A 14,992-nucleotide genomic window follows, 5' to 3' on the forward strand; every position below is an offset into this window, starting at 1 on the left:
ATTAGTTTGCCTAGCTTTAAAATTTTGACACAAGAAAAAATGAAGTCAAACATGATTATCCATGTATTATCCACAACAAAATGTGATCAAGAGACTCGAGTTTGAAAAGGTTTATACATAAAGTATGAAATGTGGTCACTTTCCTTTTTCTTTTTCTATTTACATTATCCACTTTGTTCCAACCATAAAACATACGTATGCATAAAAGAAAAAGAGAGGAAATGTAAAGGCAAGTTTAGGTGAAAAAGGAGAAAATATAGAGTTGAATATTTGAAGAAAGAAGAAGAAATAAAATGACATATGGATATAGGTGGTTTGTCTAGTCAGATACAACACATCATATTAGTTGTAGTTTTCATTCCAACGTAATGCCACGTGGATTCTACCATGCCGGCAACCCAATTCAAATCTTTCAACCACCAACTTCATATCTCACTATCTTATTTTATTTGTGCATATGATTATAAAGGTTTACTATGAAATACTTATAGATTATTTAAGAGAATACTAATTAATATTATATTAAAAATTTAAGAGAATATTAATTATTTTCACTTTCAATTTTCAATTTTTTAGTGAAGATAATATAAATTAAGAGCTTGATATCTGGCCGACATATTAAAATAATTTTTCAGAGAAAGTCTAGAAATGACAAAAGACTCAAGAGGCATATCCATTACTTGAACATGCTTTCCACTTTTTGACTATAAGTGTTGGAAAAAATCAGCACATGAGCAAACTTTAATATTCTATTTTTATATCGTACAAGTATTTCACAAATTAAAATAATCAAATGTATACATGAACCTCGTATATTTGTACCCTATACCTTTTCACCATATTAAGTAACTTCTTTTAAAATATTTGGCCAACCAAACCTTAGTTGACAAAATTAGGACCATTTGTTAGAGGAATCTAAGATCCCCATGTGATTTTGCATCGTGAAAATTTTAAAAATATTTAGCATTTAGTGTCTCGATAGTTTAAAATCTTAATTTTTTTCGAAGTAAAATATTGTTTTTATTATTATTGTATTTTTTATTTGAATAAAAAAAAAGCAAAAAAAGAAAGTGGTAGCATGGTCCCATTGGCGTGATATAGGACTTTGTAACTACCATACCTAACCTTATATCATATAGTTTGAAGATCTTATACCCTATAAGCAAAAGCATGTGTTTTTGTGGTCTAACCCTACCCTACCTCGTGCTTTCTGGTCTTTTTTCTCTCTCTCTCTTCATTATCTTTGTCATCCACACGTAGACATGGGGAGAGAACAACATAACAACGTAGAACTATTCATTTGTTCTTTTCTTGTTTTTTCACATTACAACCTAAATCTTATACTATTCCCTACCAAATAGAGACCTTTCATCTTTTTAATTAGGTTTAGTATTTTGAATCTCATTAACAAACCTGCACATGGATATACCAAACAATGTCGTAATAAATGATACTTCTGTCTCAATCATGAAGCACAACCTCAAATATATATCGCTGATAAGTATCGGTCATATTTAAACTGTGACTAATCTACACAGATGTTCGAAAATTTAAAAGTTGTAATAAGAATATGTGGAAATATTAATTATGGCGAAGAGTTAATTGTCACGCCAAAGAAAGGAAAGAATAATATTGTACATGGTGGGGGGTTTTGGTCAGGTTGATTCACGTGATGGCAGTGATGTTTTTTCAGAGCACACACATGGAAGCATATCTTTAAAGGACAAAATCAAATCTGTCTTGTTTTATCAATTTTTTCCAACTTGTGTTTCTTACAATTTTCACTTTACTACTACTACACAGTTCAATTTTCATACGTACTACAACTAATTATAACTGCTTTTTTTCTTTTGTCTGATAAGGTGTTGGTTTGGCCTAGTTAGTCATAATGTATTATTGTCTTTGAGAGAGATTGGTGGAATGTTGGAATTTTTTTACTGTAATTATAATTGGTATTATTGTTGATAGTTTTTTTTGTTTGTTTTCTTATCTTTAGTCACGGAGTTTTTTTTTTTTTTCAGTTAGAGAGTTGATAAAAGAATATAGTAAAGTTTTTCTTTTCTATGTATTCATAGAAAAACGGTTTGAGTGATTTCTCAATACACCAAAATAATGGATTCTTTCGATTACAGTTTTAGTTTTTAATTATAATTACTGCTGATATTATTGTTTATAGTTATTTTTTAGTTTGTAAAATTTAGTCAGTTATATAGCTAGGGTATATATATGAGAAGTTTTCTCTCATTTCCATTAGACAAATGATAAAACTCTTTTGTAAAGTTTTTCTTCTTTATGTATTTAAAGAAAAACAGATTGAGTAATTTCTATATCCACCAAAACAATGACATCTTTTAAATCCAATTTTAAGAGGCTAAAATTCACAAAAAGTAGTATAAGGAGTACAATGTCACAAGAACAAGAAACAACAGTCAAAACAATAACAAAACAAAAGAAAAATACACCGTAAAAACCACAACCAACCACCCAACACAAGACAAAACAAAAGAAAAATACACCGTAAAAACCACAACCAACCACCCAACACAAGACAAAAGAGAGAAACCTCACCAACTACAACAACAACACGTCACCCCATCAACACTAAGCTAGATCTCAGACCACCGATCCACTAACAGCAAAATCAAAGCCACAAGGAGCAACACCAATCATATCAAATTGGGGAGTCTAGACAAGAATCTTGATCCGATATTGGATCAGACATAAGATAGAATTCTGAAGTCAATATTAAAGAATAAAGAGTTCATCTGGGACTTATAATGGAACCAGCTTCAAGCCAAAAATATACTTTTATTTGTCATCTCTTTTGCATTAGATGATACATCGGTGAAGAGCTTATCATTACGAATTAATCAAATAGACCACATCACATCATGCCAAATCAGAATAAACATACTCTTTACCTAACCCCTAGGATGCAAAGAGATAAAAAAAACTCAAAGACAAGACAAAGGTTTCTAGGCAAAGTCAAATGCACACCTAACCACTCAAAAATCATATACCAAACACTAACAACCAAACTAGATGTCACAAACAAATGAGATGTCGACTCTACATAATCCCCACAAAATGTACATAAAGTCCCACCAAGATCAGTAATAACATTTCGTTTGAATAGATTTTCCATAGAAGAAAATCTATCTCGCATAAGAGAAAACGTAAACCTTATAGGAGGTCCAACTATCCCAAATATATAAAACGTTTGAGAGCGCAAACTCAACACTCTCAACACACGAAGAAATACTCTCAGCAAAGGCTTGATATGCGGAGGCCACAGGAAAGGATCCAACTCTAGCATGACTCCACCTCCACGGATCAAGCTCTGTAGAGAGACGAACATCTCGAGGATAAGAGAAAAACTCAGCAACTAGAGATTCTTCATGAACAAAAAAAAATGTCTTCATATAGGATCCCAAATTATAGATCCCTGGTCCAACCTACCAACCTCAAATGCAGACGCATCTTGAATTTTGGAGATGAGCAAAAGTGTAGAAAATTTAACCATAATGGAGAGTACTACCAAGCCAAGGAATTTTCTAGAAGGAGGTCGAAAAACTCAGTCCTACCTTCTTAGACAAGGCTTTTTCAAAGAAATTCAAAGAATCATCCTTCTTGGAATCAAGTAAGGTCACTCATTTCCACCAGGTAGCACAAGAGCGCTTCCCCGAAGACCTACCTCCAGACAGGGAGAACACAGAAGAAACACCATAATGGGCAGATAAAATATTCGACCAGAGCCCGACGGGAGCCTTTATCTCCACTTGGTATGGAGAACAAGATTTACCAGTCTAAGATCTTTAACATTCAGACCCCAAGACTTCTTAGATTTACGCACTTCATCCCACCTAACCTGGAAAATTTTAGATATCCCTTTCACCCCACCTCAAAGGAATATCCTTTGGATTCTAACCAACTTCTTCCACACTTTCACATGCAATTTAAGAAAAGAAAAGAAAGAAAACATGTAGAGCATTAAACACATAATTAAGGAGAACAAAATCACCTCCCAAGTTAACATATATATGGGACAACGAGTTAAGTCTTTTCTTGACCTGATTTAGTAGGGGTTCCAAAGTGGACTTTGACCCAGGGTTGACTCCAACTGGTAGCTCAAGATACTGGAAGGGGGAGACTAAATCTTGTACTGCAAAAAACCTCCAGCCAGCTGAAGAAAAGAGGGGTCCATATTGATCCCAGTCAAACTACTTTTATGAAATTTTACCCGAAGACCCGAGGCAAGCTCAAATCTCCCTCGGGATAACTTTAATAGTCCAAAGAGTCTTAATTGATGGATCAATAAATATTAAGGTATCATCAACATACTAGAGATGAGAGACCTTAAAATTAGAGGAGTTGACTTTAAAACCATATAGAAGATTAAGATTTGTAGCTCGCTGGATCAAACCATTACGACCTTCTGCCACAAGGAGGAAAAGGAAGGGATCAAGATGGTCTCCTTATTTTAAACCTCTTAGAATCTCAATTTTTGGAGTCGGGGAATCATTAACCAAAACTTCCAGATTACTGGAGAAAACACAAACTCTAATCCAAGATTTCCACTTAACATTAAAGCCAAATCTGATAAGATATAATTCAGAAAGCTCTAGCTTATTAAATTATATGCTTTCTCAAAATCTAATTTAAAAATGAGACACTATTTCTTGGATCTCTTAACTAGATCAATCATCTCATTAACAGCAATAACACTACCCACCAACATTTTCCTTTGAGGAAGGAAAATTGGTTAGGATTAATCAGCTTATCTATAACAGATCTCAACCTCTGAGCCAGAACTTTGAAGACTAACTTATAGAGGGAACCTACCAGAGATATGGGTCTAAAGTCACCTAAGGAAGCATGATTCTTAACTTTAGGAATAGGTGTCACAAAAAACAAGGAGAAGTTATAAGAAAGAGATGCAAACCGATGAAACTCATTAAACATAATCCCCATATTAGTTCTCATTAGATTCAAAAACTTTTTAAAGAAAGATAAATTAAATCCATCGGGCTCGTGACTCTTATTCCCATCACACATAGACACAACCGCTTCAATTGCATCAAGGATGAAAGGAGATGTCAAAGCCAATTTATCCTCAACAAAGATGGATCTAAAAGACACCCCATCAAGTCTAGGATGGGAATTATCCGTCTCTATAAATCTCTCAGGGAGGTATGAGAAAATATCAATTCGGATCTCCGCGGCCCCTTAAATCTAAACCTTACTTTTCTTAAGGGTTAATATGGAGTTCCTTCGGTTTCTAAACTTAACAGAGGCATGAAATAATGCAGAATTCACATCAGCCTCATTCAACCATCTAGCCTTAGTTATTTGGCACAACTGAGAATCCTTTACCCGGAGTAAAGACCAGATGCCAATAAGGAATTTTTATCTAGATTCCATTTCAATTACAGGAAGTGGTTAATTATCAGTCGAAAGATCCAAGTCATTCACTACACCAATAAGAGGTTTTATCTTAGCATCAAGATCACCTCACTTTTCTTATATATCTAACATCTTATTTATTTATAATTGAAATTATATTAAATACTCACACACAAAATCGTTTTAGCGCAAAAAAGAAATCTATAAGAAAATTATATTTGATATTTGCTGCTAATTAATTGTTTTTTTTCTAACAAACTAATCAATAATATTTTCCAATAAAAAAATATTGATTAACTATTGTTGGAACATGTCGAAATTTCAATATGAAAATAAATTTGAAAATATTTCGTAAGTCCCATATTGTAGAAAGTTATGTGTGTTTGTGTGTTAATTCTATATTTCTTAGCTTACGCATTATAGTCAATTTTCAATAATATATAAGAAAAAAGAAAAAGTATAAGTGTCACATTGCTTACATTATATTTAGTGACTAGTTTACTTCATTATATAAGAAATCCACATGGTTCATTCCAAAATATATCAAAAACTACTTATGAGTTTTTCCTTCCCCACTCTCCTTACTATACGTTTTTGAATTGTCGAAACGAAAACTTCTTCTCTTTTCTTTTTACTCGTCGAATTTATCGAGTATTTTCTTGAATTTTCTTTGGAGAATTATTCGAATATCTCTTCATTCGAGAAATTACTTAGGATGGTCCAACGACCATTAGTAAATTCTCTTTGGAGAATTATTTGAATTTATCCTTATTTGAGAAATTATTTATAGTGGTCTTTGTACCATAGAGGGTCTATTTCTATACAAATTATCTAATGTATAGTATTAATCGTATCACTATTAAACTGGATTGTTTTATCTTGGAGGTGCCTTGGTTAGTATTCTACCTTGCACAATTTTGGATAGTGTCACGAAACCTCTTTAAAAGAGCAATCTAATCCGCGACTCGACCCTGTAATTTTTTCTTTGAATTTTTTTTTAAACCAATTTATTAAATAAAAAAACAAAATTTTAAGAAGTTTCGAACTGCCATGGCTATCGAAAAAATTATGTGTACTTATGCAAATGTCTATGACAAACTTTAAGTTTGAGAAAAGTCATTTCAAACATTGGCAACAAAATATTTGTTTTTTATTAACATTAAAAAGGGTTGCCACTGTTTTGACCAACTACATTCATGTTGTTCCTTCTGGGTCAAACGAGCAAACTAATAGTTAGAAATTTGTGGATTCAATTGTAATTGTTAATTCTGATGAACATGAATTTGTTGCACGGATTAAAGAAAAGGAATTACAGTTGGAAAGAAATCGCCCTATAGAATGAGAATGATCATCTTTGTAAAAATCATATTCTGAATGAACTCATGGATTATTTGTATGATTATTGTAGTATATGTGATACTGTAAAATATGTGTTGGAAAGCTTTGAAAAATAAGTATGACACTGAAGAGGCTGGAGCAAAGAAGTATATTGTTAATCGCTACCTGGAGTATCAAATGGTAGATGAAAGGTTCATGGAGGCTTAATGTCATGAACTTCAAAATATTCCTCATGAGACTATCATTAAAGTGATGACTTTCTATGAACAATTTTAAATTGCTTATATTATTGGAAAACTTTCCCCTTGTTTAAAAGATTTAAAAAAATAGTTTCACCACAAAATAAAAGAATTTTCAATCGAGAGTATGATTACTCGCCGATGAATTTGAGAAGAATCTCAAAGACAAGATCAAAAAGAAAAAGTCTTGGTTATTTCAAACAACATAAAGAAATTCAAGGCGGTTCTAAAGTAATTTGAAGAACCATTACAAATCAAAACCGCACTGTTATGAACCAAATTAAGAATGGTAACCCTTCAAGGGCCCCAATTATTCCAATGGCTAGGATACAACCATCTCCACAAATAAATTCCGTTGGTATTTCCTCATGCTTCAATTGTGGAAAATCATGTCATATAATTAAAAAATGTAAAATTAGTCAACAACCTGATGTTATATGGTTAACGTGACTGGTGAGTAATTTATTACTATGGTCACTGAAATCAACATGGTTGATGGATCTTATGGTTGGTGGATAGACATTAATGTCTCTCATCATGTCTGTTATGATTGTGTAATGTTCAAAATATACATGAATACTTTAAATAAGAAAGTTTTGTTGGGACATGCCCACGCCACTATTATTTTAAGAATTGGAGAAGTGGAGTTAAAGTTCACCTCCGAAGAGACTTTAATTTTGAAGGATGTAATGCATGCTCTTGAGATTAGAAAGAATCTTGTTTCTGGATTTCTTTTGAATACGGTGTGATTTAGTCTATCTATTAGAACAGATATGTACACCATTGCTAAGAATCATATTTTTGTGGAGGAAAGGGTATTTGATTGATGGTATATTTAAGTTAAGTGTTGAAATAAATAAAATGTCATTAAAAAAACAAGATTTGGGGCGGTTAAGAAAGCACTATTATGGTGTTTACAACCGACACAATTTACGAAAATGGCATTTTTTAAATAACGCCATAAATTTGGCTGCCGCTAGGTAAAAAATGATGGTTTCGCACTAACCGCCACACAAACCAACGTAATGCACTTAGTATAAAATGACGGTTCTGTTTTATAAAATATGGCAGTGCAAACTGCCACAATCTTTAATATATTCTATTTTAAAAAGTAATTTATGACGTTTAAAACCGCCATAGTTTTTACATATTCACAAAAAAATAATTTCCACTATAAACTCGGCAACACTTCAGCCACTAAGGAACATCGGCATATCAAAATCAGTGCCTCAAAGTCTTAAATTTTTTATATCATTTACAATTGTAACATCGAAGGATATCATTAATCGATATTTTATCAAACATTATATATATATATATATATATATATATATATATATATATATATATATATATATATATATATATATATATATATATATATATATATATATATATATATATGCATTAAGATCATAAAATACGAAAAACAAATTAAAGTATAGAAGAGTAGAATAGATGAAACTAATAAGTTAGCGAAACAAAATAGAAGAGACAAACCTCATTTACACAGATGTAACTAACATTTATTTAACAAAAGATAAAATTCTAAGAGCTAAAGGGATTTCAAGGAAAATGCTTCTTCACTTCCAAAGAGTCCTCTAAAATCATGTTTCTTCACTTTCTCCAACATGTGCATCGCCCAAAATTCTCCAAATGTATATTAATTTATCTACAAATAACCACAAATATATCAAATTCAATTAAGATTTCATTTGTAGAGAAATGCCAATAAAATAAAAGAGTCATTCATAATCTATACAAAAGTTATTGATTTGATAAGTAAAATATCTAAAATCCATAATTTAGTTTACTTACGAGATGTGTTCCATAAATGTGTGCTTGAGAGTTTTAAAAGAGCATTTTGTGCTTCACTTCAAGTCATAAATAAAAAATATAAACAATCATCCAAAAAGTATAAATAAATATTTATAATAGAAATATTAATGCGAAACAATAAATAGATTTTATAAAACATAAACTTTATCTAGATTTCAAAGAAGAAGAAGAAAATCTAGATTGGACAAACACTTAGAAGTTTTGGTGGTGGTAGCACCAAATTGATGTGAATGTGAATCGATGAATAGAAAGAAGAATGGTGTGAGTTCAAGAGACTTGTTTTGAAAAGTTAATCAGAGTATGGGTCAGGTTTAGGGTGATGCTTCAAGGGTTTGAGAATCATACAATGGGGTTATGTTCCAATAGGATTTAAGTGAATCAGGATCGGTGTCGACTAGGATTGAGAGGAAACAAGAAACTCAATGACGGTGAATGATTTGAGAGAGATGGCGGCGGAAGGGTTTCACGATACTTTTTTTTTGTTACGACATACTGAAGGGTTTCAAGTGTTTTATGTTTAGTGCATAAAATATTTATAAAAAAAAAGTAGAGAAATTAAATTAAAAAATAAAAGAAAATAGATATATGGTTTTTATAAATTTGTGTCCACACACCATTCCACTATAAAGTAAATGACACAGTTTTTGTTTTGAAGGGATAAAGAACACAACTTGGACATAATTTGTTTTTGAAGGGATAAATAACACAACTTAGAAATATTTTACAGTATACTTATCTTAAGAGTTACGAATACCACACCACTCATTCATTGTTTCCATATACTTTTACCCATTTAAAAATGTATTTTAAGTATTGTTAATAACGGCGGTTGAAACCGACGTGATATACTTATAATACTAGCACTTCAAACCGACACAATGTTCAATAATAATGGCGGTTATCAAAAATCGCCTTAATAAAACCGCCATAATTCCCCTGTTTTTTTTGTAGTGTGTGTCTTTCTATTTACTCTTTGTGTGATTTTAATGTTGGGTATGCTAGACTTTGTCATGTTAATAAGCATATTATTTCTAATTTTAGTAATCTAGGTTTAATCCTAAAGTTAAATGTCAATGATTTAGAACAACGTGAATTTTGCAGTCAAGCAAAAATAACTAAGACTTCACACAAATCAATAATAAAGAATCTGAATCTTTGGATGTAACACATTCTAACATATGTGATGATGGGACTTCAACCAAAAATAGTAAACTTTATTTCATCACTTTTATTAGTAATTGCTTTGATTATACTATTATATATTTAATAAAAAAATAAAAGGGAAGCGCTTGATATGTTTAAGAATTTTGTAAGAAAATTAAGATGTTTCATAGTGATAAAGGAACTAAGTATGATTTTAGTTTATTTAATGAATATTATAAATAACATGGAATTGTACATTAAACCACTGCACCATATTCTCCTGAAATGAATGTTAAAGCAAAAAGAAAGAATATAACTCTTATTGAGTTAGTCTTTGTTATTATATTGAACTCAGGGGTTGCATCTCACTGGTGGGGGAAATTGTATTGATTGTTTGTTATGTCCTGAATAGAGTTCCCAAACCTAAAAACAAGATATCTCCTTATGTGATATTTAATAAATAAGCCAAAGTTGTCTTATTTTAGAGTTTGAGGTTGTCGGGCTTATGTCACGATTCCAAATCTAAAGCGAGTTAAAGTCGCTAGTAGAGCCTATAGATGTGTACTCATTAGGTATGAAGTAAATAGTAATACATATGGGTTTTATGACCTAAATGCTAAAGTGATCATAGAATCAAATGATGTTGAATTCTATGAAAACAAATTTCTTTTCAAATTGATAAATAGTGGGGGCACTGAATCAAATCACAATCCTATGATAAGAAACACCGAAAGAAAATATGAAGTAGAAACAGAACTTCGAAGAAGTAAGAGAATAAGAGTTTATAAATATTGTGGGCTCGATTATGTGGCATATACAGTAAGCAAAGATCCAACTAACCTTTGAGAAGTTTGGTCATCTCTGGATGCAAATTTTTGGCAAGATGCTATTAATGATAATATAGATTCTCTGGAAATTAACAAGACCTGGAACTTAGTAGACTTGTTTTCTGGTTGCAAACAAATCAATTGTAAATTAATTTTGGAAAAGACACTAAAATCTGATGGAACAATTGATAACTACAAGGCTCTTATTGTGGCCAGAGGTTTTAGGCAAAGAGAAAATATAGATTTGTTCGATACTTTTTCTGGTCACAAGAATTACATCCATTAGAGTACTAATTTCAGTTTTTGGTATTTTTATAACTTAATAGTACATAAAATAGATGTTAAAACTATTTTTTAAATGGTGACTTAAAAGAAGAAATCCATATAGATCAACTGGAATGGTTTGTGATTCATGGGCAAGAAAATAAGGTTTGTAAGTTAGATAAGTATCAGTATGGTCTAAAACAAGTAACAAAATAATGATATGAAAAGTTTGGTAACTTAATAATATCAAATGGGTACAAAGCGAATAAAAGTGACAAATGCATTTATTACAAATCTAAAAATAACATTTGCACTATGTGTGTTTCTATGTAGAGACTTACTCATATTCACCTCAAAATTTAGGATGTGAATGTTGTCAAATTGTTGTTGTACAACAACTCGATATGAAACACCTCGGATTAGCCATTGTGATTATTGGAATCATGATCACCATATCTGAGAAGGGAATATCTTTGGATAAATCTCAGTATGTTGAGAAGATCTTAAAGAAATATAATTACTTTGACTGAAAACCTACTTGCACTCCATATGATTCTAGTGTAAAACTATTTAAGAACAATGTTGACACTGTTAGACAAACTTAGTATGAGAGCACCATTGGCAGTCTCAAGTATGTCTCAGACTGTACTAGACTTGACATTGCATATGTCTTGGGATTGTTGTCCAGGTTTACTAGTAGACTGGATAATGAACATTGGAAAACTATTGAGTGAGTTATGTGATACCTTAAATGGACCATGAAATTTGTTCTACATTATCATAGATTTCCTGTTGTACTTGAAGGATACAATTATTTAGATTGGAATACCTTATCATATGATTGAAAATTAACTAGTGGTTTTTTATTTAGTATAGATTCAGAAGATGTATCTTGGAAATCAATGAAATAGACTATCTTAGCTCAGTTTACGATGGAGTATGAAATGATAGCATTAGCAACTACAAGTTAAGAAGCAATTTGGTTAAGACATTTTCTAGCTGAGATCCCTTTGCGGGAAAAACCTAATTCAGTTGTGTCAATCCATTACTATAGTATCGCGGCTATTGCAAAAATTGGTAATCGTTAATATAATGGTAAGATGCGTTAAACAAGAAGAAAGCACAAAAGTGTTAGAGAGTGTATCTCTATATGAGCTATAAGAGTGAATCATGTACACACTGGTGAAAACTTAGAAGATCCTTTAACAAAAGGACTGGATAGAGAGAAAGTCCATAATACATCCAATATGATGAGACTAATGCCTATAGATAAGTGAGTTACTTATGATGGTAAACCAATCTAAAATACTAGAGATCCTAAGAATTAGGTTTAATGGGTAATAACAAGTTGTGAGCAATGTGAGACAATGATGCAGGTATAAATAAGATAAGCATGAATTCTGAAGTGATAAGAGGATGAGATAATATAAACTCTTAATTAGATCTACACTTTGTATATGTGGAGTACCAAACTACAATAGTACTCTTAATAACTCACATGTGTGATTATGGAACTTAGATAAGTATCTATGGAATTTCAAGGTTGACTTCTAGAGCATTCACTAAATTGAAATAGACGTGCAGGACTATTAAGGCACGGGATTATAAAATACACCCTAAGAAAAGTTTGTGTACGAGTTTGATGTTTGTGATAGAGTTCAAAACAATGAGACACTCTAGTTGAATCATAACCTTACTTGATATGTCGGGGTTTAAGTCATAGACACCTTTATTTATGCATAATTTTAGAAACATTTGATGTTACGTCTTAAACACTTCTTTAAATTCAATTGGGAACTGTTGGAACATGTCAAAATTCTAGTATGGAGATGAATTTGAAAAAAATCCTTAAATTCCACATTATTAAAAAGTTATGGGTGTTCGTGTGTTAATTGAGAAAAGTATTTATCCCATGCTACTTAACTTATACACTATCGCTACTTTACAACATTATATAAGAAAAAGAAAATTTATAAGTCTCACATTGTTTATATCACATATCGTGGTTATCTTACTTTAATATATAAGAAATGCACATGTTTTTTTTGAGTTTTTTCTTTCTCACTTTCATTACACGATTTTCGAATTGTCAAAACGTCAACTTCTATTCTTTTCCTTTTACTCGTAGAGTAATAATTGTGTAAGTATTGAACTAGACAGTTTTATCCTGAATGCGTCGTGGATGATAATTTATCTTGCATAATTTTGGAAAATATCTCAAAACATTTTAAAGAGAATGACTTAATCCGCCACTCAATCTGATAATTTTTGTTTAGCATTTCTCAAAACCAAATTTTTAAATAAAAAAAACAACTAATTTTGGTCATTCCCATAAAAATTCACTTATAAGTTAAAAATGTTAAAGCTATATTTATTTATCATATTTTCTATTTCTATTTTCTATTTAATGGATCGAGATGATAAGATATAGTTTATTATTTTTCTCATTATTTTCCTTTAGATATTTGCAAATAGAAAACATTGTTTCATTATATATATATATATATATATATATATATATATATATATATATATATATATATATATATATATATATATATATATATATATATATATATATATATATATATATATATATATATATATATATATATATATATATATATATATATATATATATATATATATATATATATATATATATATATATATATATATATATATATATATATATATATATATATATATATATATATATATATATATATAGTTTTTGTTGGATCTTTTATGGGTTATTTTCAAATTTTGCCCTAACACACAATTATTTGTAGTTAATGAGAAAAACATATTCTTAAGACTCAAATCTTCATCTTTAAGTCAACTTTTAGAATTATCATATTTATTATATGAGTTTTCATATATTTATTAATGATGTAAAATAAGCACAAATTTTATAAATCAAAAACTAAAAAAAGTTTGAATGTAATCAAATAAAATTTTGCTAACCAATATAAAGAGATAAACTCTAAGTTAAATTACAATTGTTACACTTTTTAAGTTTTTGACTACACAACCTCTTTGTTTTAATTTTAAAAAATATATTTTTTTTTAAAATGTATTTTATAAAATTGTTTAACAAAATATTGCAAGTTCTCTTATATTTATTTTTTCTAAATTAAAATATTAATGTTAATATTTTACAACATAAATACACATTGTTGACTATCAAATATAATCGAAATTATAATTTTTTTTAAAAAATTGTAATTCAAAAATAACTTTTGTGAAAAATTATTTGAAATAGTTTTAAAGTTAAATAATTTTTGAAATTTTAATATTCAATTTTTTTAATAAAATAATAAAATATCTAAATAACTATTCAACACAATTTTTTATTTGAAACTTAAAAAAAATTACACAAAAATATATAACACTATAAAATCATTTTAAAAAAAACAAAACTGATATATTTAAATTTGATTATTGTATCTCTTTCGTGAAAAATTACTTTTTTTTTTCTAAATTAAACCTTTACTAGTTTAGGTAGAGTTAGATAAAGTGATTTAAGAGGCAAAAGAATCAGTTTTTCTCATTTTCAGACGAATTACATGAAAAGTTTCCTATTCCTATTATCCATGTGCTTGGTAATTAAGAGAAGTAGCAATCGACAAAAGGTTTAGAAGTTACATTTCTTAATCAATTTCTTACCTTTTTATAAGTTTTTCATTTGAATCTCTCACTATACAAAAAAGAACATAATGGTAAAAACATGCAGATTTTTATTAAAAGTACCCAACCGCAATAATCGCATTCTTTTCCTGTTTTTCCATTTTTAAACAGACAAAAGCACGTTACACTCTTATATTTATTCATATAGCAACATAGTTACAAAAAATATATACATTTTCCTTTATTGCTCATAACCTTTAATAGATGAAAGAACTATACTCCTACTACTACCTTATTCAATTTTGTATC

This window comes from Lathyrus oleraceus, chromosome 4 (genome assembly GCF_024323335.1).
Source record: "Lathyrus oleraceus cultivar Zhongwan6 chromosome 4, CAAS_Psat_ZW6_1.0, whole genome shotgun sequence".
In the NCBI taxonomy this organism is placed as follows: domain Eukaryota; kingdom Viridiplantae; phylum Streptophyta; class Magnoliopsida; order Fabales; family Fabaceae; genus Lathyrus; species Lathyrus oleraceus.